The sequence below is a fragment of the Cherax quadricarinatus genome, chromosome 98, assembly GCF_038502225.1.
Source record: "Cherax quadricarinatus isolate ZL_2023a chromosome 98, ASM3850222v1, whole genome shotgun sequence".
Classification (NCBI taxonomy): domain Eukaryota; kingdom Metazoa; phylum Arthropoda; class Malacostraca; order Decapoda; family Parastacidae; genus Cherax; species Cherax quadricarinatus.
The window spans coordinates 11,369,174-11,377,610 of NC_091389.1; the positions used below are offsets into that span (position 1 = coordinate 11,369,174).

At 35.0% G+C, this 8,437-nt stretch overlaps 1 protein-coding gene and 1 pseudogene across 1 annotated transcript in view; one reads left to right on the forward strand and one right to left on the reverse strand.

Moving 5' to 3' along the window:
- The window catches only part of LOC128687350 (ankyrin-3), a gene marked incomplete in the record, with an annotated part of 49,533 nt that overhangs the window by 25,081 nt on the left and 16,015 nt on the right, over positions 1 to 8,437 (reverse strand).
- On the forward strand, positions 1,099 to 1,911 carry LOC138855541 (cytochrome c oxidase subunit 1-like; annotated as a pseudogene).

Genomic DNA, 8,437 nt, shown 5'->3' on the forward strand with positions numbered 1-8,437 from the left:
AATGGAAATAAGTTAGACAGTCCTCGATGACGCACTGACTTTCTTGGGTTATCCTGGGTGGCTAACCCTCCGGGGTTAAAAATCCCAACGAAATCTTATCTTATCTTACCTATTTAAATAAACTATCACTCCAAGTTTTACATTTAACTCTCTAAGAACATTATCTTAAACCAGTTGTTAATTAACAACTTACTCACTATTAACTCAAACCTTTTTTATAAGTATATTGCCTGATAAAAACGACAGTTTTGATAGAGCTGCTCATGTAGTACTTCTACCTATACTATGATAATTCATTCATCCTTTAAGCTTTAGTAATCTCTACATCTTCAGATTTGCAATTTGACGTCTTTTTTCCACTATAAAGCCAGAACGCAACGATGGTTTTTCTCAACAGATCATAAAGATATTGGAACTTTGTATTTTGTATTTGGAGCTTGATCAGGTATAGTAGGTACCTCACTAAGATTGATTATTCAAGCTGAACTTGGTCAACCAGGAAGATTAATTGGAGATGATCAAATTTACAATGTGATTGTTACAGCTCACGCTTTCGTAATAATTTTCTTCATAGTTATACCTATTATGATTGGAGGCTTTGGAAACTGATTAGTTCCACTTATACTTGGAGCTCCCGATATAGCCTTTCCTCGAATAAATACTATAAAATTTTGGCTTCTACCATTTTCACTTACTCTACTTCTTACGAGAGGGATAGTAGAAAGGGGTGTTGGAACCGGGTGAACAGTTTACCCTCCTCTACAGCATCAGTTGCTCATGCCGGAGCATCAATTGACCTGGGTATCTTCTTACATTTAGCCGGGGTCTCCTCAATTTTAGGAGCCGTAAACTTTATAACTGCAGCAATTAACATACGAACAAGAGGAATAACCATAGATCGAATACCTTTATTTGTATGGTCTGTCTTTATTACCGCAGTACTACTTCTATCTCTCCCCGTTCTAGCAGGCGCAATTACCATACTTCTTACAGATCGAAATTTAAACACCACTTTCTTCGACCCGGCTGGTGGAGGGGATCCTATCCTCTACCAACACTTATTTTGATTTTTTGGGCACCCAGAAGTTTATATTTTAATTCTACCAGGCCTTCGGCATAGTCTCGCATATTGTCACACAAGAATCAGGTAAAAAAGAAGCATTTGGAACACTAGGGATAATTTATGCCATAACAGCAATCGGAATCCTAGGATTTCTAGTGTGGACCCATCACATGTTCACCATAGGCATAGACGTTGACACCTGAGCATATTTCACATCAGCAACCATAATTATTGCCATTCCAATGGGAATCAAAATCTTCAGATGATTAAGAACTCTTCAAGGTTCTCAATTCTCATACACACCTTCACTTCTATGAACCCTAGGATTTATCTTCTTATTTACAGTAGGAGGTTTAACAGGAGTTATCTTAGCAAACTCCTCAATCGACATTATTCTCCACGACACCTACTATGTTGTAGCTCATTTTCACTACGTCCTATCTATGGGGGCTGTATTTGGGATTTTCGGAGGTATTGTTCATTGATTTCCCTTATTTACAGGATTTTCTTTGAATCCTTCGTGATTAAAACCTCATTTCTTCACTATATTTTTAGGAGTTAACTTGACTTTTTTTCCCCAGCACTTCCTAGGATTAAATGGCATACCACGACGATATTCGGATTATCCCGATGCTTACACATCATGAAATATTGTTTCATCAATTGGATCACTTATCTCGCTAGTAGCCGTCTTCTGATTCATAATTATTGTTTGAGAAGCTTTTATATCAAAACGTAATATTACCTCCCCAGCCTTCCTACCTTTGTCAATTGAGTGACAGCACCCTCACCCTCCTCCTGATCACAGGTACGCAGAAATTCCCCTAATTTCTAATTATCTAAAATGACAGACAGATGTATAGGATTTAAACTCCTACCAGGAAGGAGTACCTTCTTTTAGAAATGCCAACATGAGGATGTTTAGGACTTCAAGACAGAGCCTCTCCACTTATGGAACTATTAACCTTCTTCCATGACCACGTAATATTTATTCTTATTCTTATCACTACATTAGTAGGTTATATTTTAATTAATTCAGCTCTAAATTCATTTATTAATCGTTTCCTACTTGAAAATCAAGAAATTGAAATTATCTGAACTATTCTACCTGCTATCATCTTAATTTTCATTGCCATACCTTCTCTTCGACTCCTCTATCCCTTAGATGAAACTAACAATTCGAGAATCACAATTAAAACCATCGGACATCAATGATACTGATTCTACGAATACCAAAGATGAAGTCCATTTCTAGAACTTTATACCATCTCAGTATAATATTTTATATTTTATTCTCCCTTTCACTTTAAGCATAGCGATCCTGTTCTCTACCTAACTTAACACACCCTCTTTCCATAGGACTCACCCTTCTCACACAAACCATTTTGATCTGCATGCTTTCAGGTCTCTTCAGACCTTCCTTCTGATTTTCATATATTTTATTCCTAATTTTTTTAGGGGGGATACTAATTTTGTTTATTTATGTTTCCTCCCTAGCCTCCAACGAGGCCTTTAAAATTCACTTAAAGTCTAGCCTATTAATTATCCTGTCATTATTTCTATCTCCTATTTTAATCTTTTTAGACCCTTTTTTTTCCCATCAAAATTTTTCAACTCCTCATTATTCCTAATTTTAGAAAACAAAACGAATCTGACCATTTTATCAACCAGTTCTATCTACCCTCTCCCTTCGTTTCCTCTTACTATTCTAGTAATCTTATATCTGCTACTCACTTTAATTGTTATTGTTAGTATTATTAATATCACATCGAGACCTCTACGGCCTTCAAAATTCTAAACAGAAAATAGTTTATTTTTAAAATATTAATTTTGGAAATTAAAGAGAAAGTCTGACTTTTTTTCTGACTTTTATTAAAACTATTTCAATTATTTAATCCTTTCGTACTAAAATAACTTAAGACTTCTTAGAAGATAGAAACCAACCTGGCTCACGCCGGTCTGAACTCGAATCATGTAAAAATTTAAAGGTCGAACAGACCTTCTCTTGTAACTGCTACACCACAAAGAAATTTTAATTCAACATCGAGGTCGCAAACTCTTTTGTCGATAAGAACTCTCAAAAAAAATTACGCTGTTACCCCTAAAGTAATTTACTCTTTAATCCTAAAAAGGGATCACATAAACAAATATCTCTGATTTAAACAAAAACAGTCATATAACTTATATTCTAGTCGCCCCCAACCAAACATCTTGCTAATAATAAATTTTGCTATTCCAAATCACTCTTAACTAACTCCATGTACAAACTTTATAGGGTCTTATCGTCCCTCTAACTCATTTAAGCCTTTTCACGTAAAAGTTAAATTCAATCTATGAAATAAAGACAGCTTACTTCTCGTCCGACCATTCATTCCAGCCTTCAATTAAAAGACTAATGATTATGCTACCTTTGCACGGTCATAATACCGCGGCATTTTAGTTCCCAATGGGCAGGTCAGACTTTATATAACTCTCATATAGACATGTTTTTGATAAACAGGCGGAAGCATTTTTTGCTGAATTCCTCTACACTCATCATCCCTTCAATAAATTTCATTAAATTCCCCAAAATTTATTTTAAATAAACAATTTTATTTATTAACACACTGGCCGATTCCCACCAAGGCAGGGTGGCCCAAAAAAGAAAAACTTTCACCATCATTCACTCCATCACTGTCTTGCCAGAAGGGTGCTTTGCACTACAGTTTTTAAACTGCAACATTAACACCCCTCCTTCAGAGTGCAGGCACTGTACTTCCCATCTCCAGGACTCAAGTCCGGCCTGCCGGTTTCCCTGAACCCCTTCATAAACAATTCATATACTAATATATTCACTTTAAATCTCTAAACTAAATTTATAAAAAGTCTTTCTTACCTACCTAGAAAATAATAAATATTCTCCTCCCTATACCTCAGGTGTAACCCCCTGTAAACATGGCTGCCTCTAACCCTAGTTAAGCGTACCTTTTATTTATTTTTATAATTAAAATAATTAAATAAAGAGCTTGCCCCTTCTATTCCTAAACTTTGCCTTACTTCAATGCAAAGAAAAAATTCAGTTTAAAAAAAAAAAACAGGTATCTTAAGGCCCGATTAACATTTCACTACTAAAAGTTTTGAATTTTTTTGCCACAAAAACTCAACCCTCAATTTAGCTATCCTTATTTCGGGAAAAATAATCATAAATACTTAATATAAAATATCCCTAATACACAAGGTACCTAGTTTAACTAATACTTTCCATTTATTTCATTTCATATATTTCATCTTTCCTACACAGTACTATTATCTATTGCCTATAATTATCATTTCCTTAACTACCTACTAGAATTCTAAAATATTTTTCCTAATCATAATAATTAGCAAGATGTCATAAGTAACCAAAATAAGTCGCTCCTGCGACAACCTTTTCAACGTAAGTGAAATGCTAATCTTTAGCTTCACTTTGAATTTACAATTTAAATTATCCAAACAGATAAACTACAACTTTCATAAAAACTACTTATTTAACTTTACAGTTTTTTTTATTCACCTTATTGTCTATATACAGTGGACCCCCGCATAACGATTACCTCCGAATGTGACCAATTATGTAAGTGTATTTATGTAAGTGTGTTTGTATGTGTATGTTTGGGGGTCTGAAATGGACTAATCTACTTCACAATATTCCTTATGGGAACAAATTCGGTCAGTACTGGCGCCTGAACATACTTCTGGAGTGAAAAAATATCGTTAACCGGGGGTCCACTGTATATATACATTTCAAGAAATGTAAATTTACCCGAATCATTCATAATCCTGTAAATCATATAATCCACTTAATATATATATAATATTCACAGTGTATCTAGCGTGTAATCTATTATTTATATCAGTTCTAGCTTTTATATACCTTAAGCTCGTATATAATAGTATACACGTATATATCAAGCCATCTTATCAGTTAGTTTATTGCTATGACTCACTAGGACATATACTAGCCTCTTGGTATATCTAGCATGTAAGTCATTATTTATTATCGGCCTCGACTTTTATATACCTTAAGCTCGTATATAACAATATACACGTATATATCAAACTATCTCATCAATTAGTTTATTGCTATGATCTACTAGGAGATATATTAACCTCTTACTGTATCTATCAGAAAATTACTATAAAGAAGTACTGGCTTCGTCTTATCTTCCTCCATGACCATCTATTAGGAATATCTTCACGGAAATGGGGAATCTAGAAGGAGACGATTAATACAAATATAAGTAGAATCCTGCCTGCACTCTGAAGGAGGGGTGTTAATGTTGCAGTTTAAAAACTGTAGTGTAAAGCACCTTCTGGCAAGACAGTGATGGAGTGAATGATGGTGAAAGTTTTTCTTTTTCGGGCCACCCTGCCTTGGTGGGAATCGGCCAGTGTGATAATAAAAAAAATAATAAAAAATAAGTAGAATCCCCTTTCTCACGAAAGGTTCTACTTATAACTGTATTAATCGTAATGTATAGTGCTCAGTGTTATCATTCTGTTCTGGTATACATAAGCTCACTCATACAATTATACTCAATTCACCACTTCCATGTACACAAATGTATATATATACTAGCAGAAAATTTAAAATGTACAAAATACCCCCTCTTTATGTTTTTTTCTTTTTATTTTCTTAACTTAAGGTTTCTTCTTATTTAATCTGTTAAGAATAACTAAATATCAGGGGAGGTCCCTAAGCATTCAAAGACCAGCCCTTTATCACCTACCTCTATAAACCTCTGTTGCCTTTCCCTATGTAAATTGGAATTGCACCAATCCTCGAAAGATCAAAACTTTTCGTGCCCTTTATACTTCTACATACATAATATAAAGATAAGCTAAACCTAAGCTAATGGGCTCATACCTTATTTACGAGAGCAATCTTTCTTTATAATTTTATTCTCACCTTATAAAATCATTTTTATACTTACACTTCTCTCAGGATCCCTCCTGACCATTTCCTCCTCATCATGATTCTCAGCCTGAATTGGTCTTGAACTCAACCTCATGTCATTTATTCCTTTAATCTCATCAAAAGAAAATCAATTACCATCAGAGGCCTCCTTAAAATACTTTTTGATTCAGGCTTTAGGTTCGGCCATTATCATCTTATCCTCAACCTTAACGTTTTTCATTCCGAGAATTTCACTTTTCTTTATCTCCTTAGCCCTGCTTCTTAAATTAGGAGCAGCCCCGTTTCATTTTTGATTCCCCCAAGTCATGGAAGGTCTTAATTGAATTCAAATTATTATTCTCATAACAATCCAAAAACTCGCCCCCTATATTTTTGATTTCTTATTTATCCACAGAATATTATACACACATTATCCTTTTCTTAGGAGGACTAATTTTCGCTATTATTGGAGCTCTAGGAGGAGTCAATCAAACATCCCTTTGAAAGATTTTAGCCTACTCATCTATTAATCATATATCATGGATGCTTTTTGCTATGCTTATCAATGAAACCTGAATAATTTATTTTTTCATATACGTATGCTTTAATCTCAGCTTCAGTAGCCTTTTATTTCTCATCAACCCAAACATACTTTTTTCCCCACTTAATTAACTCAGATCAGGGTTCTTTTCCTAAAATTATCTCAATAATAAATCTTTACTCTTTAGGGGGCCTGCCACCTTTTTCTGGCTTTATCCCTTAATGAATCATTATTCAAGAAATAATTTTAACATCCTTTTGCTTCCCCCTTTCTAATTCTTCTTCTTTCCTCACTAGTAACTCTTTACTTTTACATCCGACTTACTCTTTCCTCCATCTCAATTTCCTTTACTCAAATAAAATGGAACATCTCCTTCAAACCCCTTAAAATCCTATCGTCTCCTTTATGTTCTTCCATCACTTATTTGGTCTTTTTATCACATCCATACTTTTAGTTATCTAAGATTTTAAGTTAATTTAAACTAACATCCTTCAAAGCTGTCAAAAAAAGTAATAATCTTTTAAATCTTACCTTTATACTAATAAGAAAGTTTAACTTCTGTTTAGATTTACAATCTAACGCCTTTGATCTCAGCCATCTTATCCTACAAATTACACAAAAGGAACCTTTCATAAATATAATATTTAATGGAGCACTATGCATTGACAAAACAAAATATTCCCCTACTTTTCCAGAGCAACAAGAAAATAATGAATTTAAAAATATATATCACATATATCACCATCACTATTCATCTTTAACTATCACTATTCATCACATATATCACCATCACTATTCATCACATATATCACCATCACTATTCATCACATATATCACCATCACTATTCATCACATATATCACCATCACTATTCATCACATATATCACCATCACTATTCATCACATATATCACCATCACTATACATCTTTCACTATCACTATTTATCACATATATCACTACCACTATACACAAGGACAAAACAACAACATTCTAGGGTCACTATATTTCTCATATATTCTATTTTGACAATTAATGTGGCTGGAGATATTATAAATTATTATTATCTTCTTTCCTAGTTTACACTAAAAAAGAAATCCTTAAAAATGGAATTTTACAAGAAATTGATGTATCTTGTCATGGTGTTGTACGTTATCACGATTTTTGTCGGACTATATTGTTATTTTGATGAGTGGGTCCTGGAGCTGGAAGAGGACCGGATGCGACTCCAAATGGAGGTCCAGGAAGCCTCCTGGGCTTGTGAATCATTTTCCCAGAAAATTTGTGGGATCCCTGGGATGGGGATAATATTTAATTGTGATAATTATACCCCCTTACAGCTCCCTGGAAGGCAGGTGAGCTCTTGGTGGGCACCAAACTCCTGGCCTCTTCTGGGAATTATCTTTAGATTGTACCAAGCCAGCAAGGATGTTGAGGAGCTGGAGATTCTCCTCAAGGAGATGAAAGAATCCTGCCAGGATAATTCATCCTCCCAGGTGATGGTGGTTCTTCTGTGGGTCGTTGGGACAGTGTTAGGAGTGTTGTACTACATCTGGCGATTCTTCCATAGCAGGCTTCTCAAGCCACTAACACTTAACAGCACCAGTAACACAGTGGTGAGTTGTGAGCTAGTACCTCCTACCACTGATGATGCTGGTACCTCAACACCCCTTCCCAACCCCAATACCCTCCCCAACCCCATCACCATCCCCAAACCCATCACCATCCCCAAACCCATCACCGTCCCCATCCCTACAGGTTATGGAGTTTTTATAGCCAATGTGCCCGCTTTGTGCAGTTACAGGACTGTAAAACAGCTTCTGCAGAAATCCGGCGGTTTAATCAAATTCATGATGCCACGAAGAGTCAGAGGTCATCGTGGGTATGGCTTTGCCACTTTTGAAAACAAAGATTATGAGAG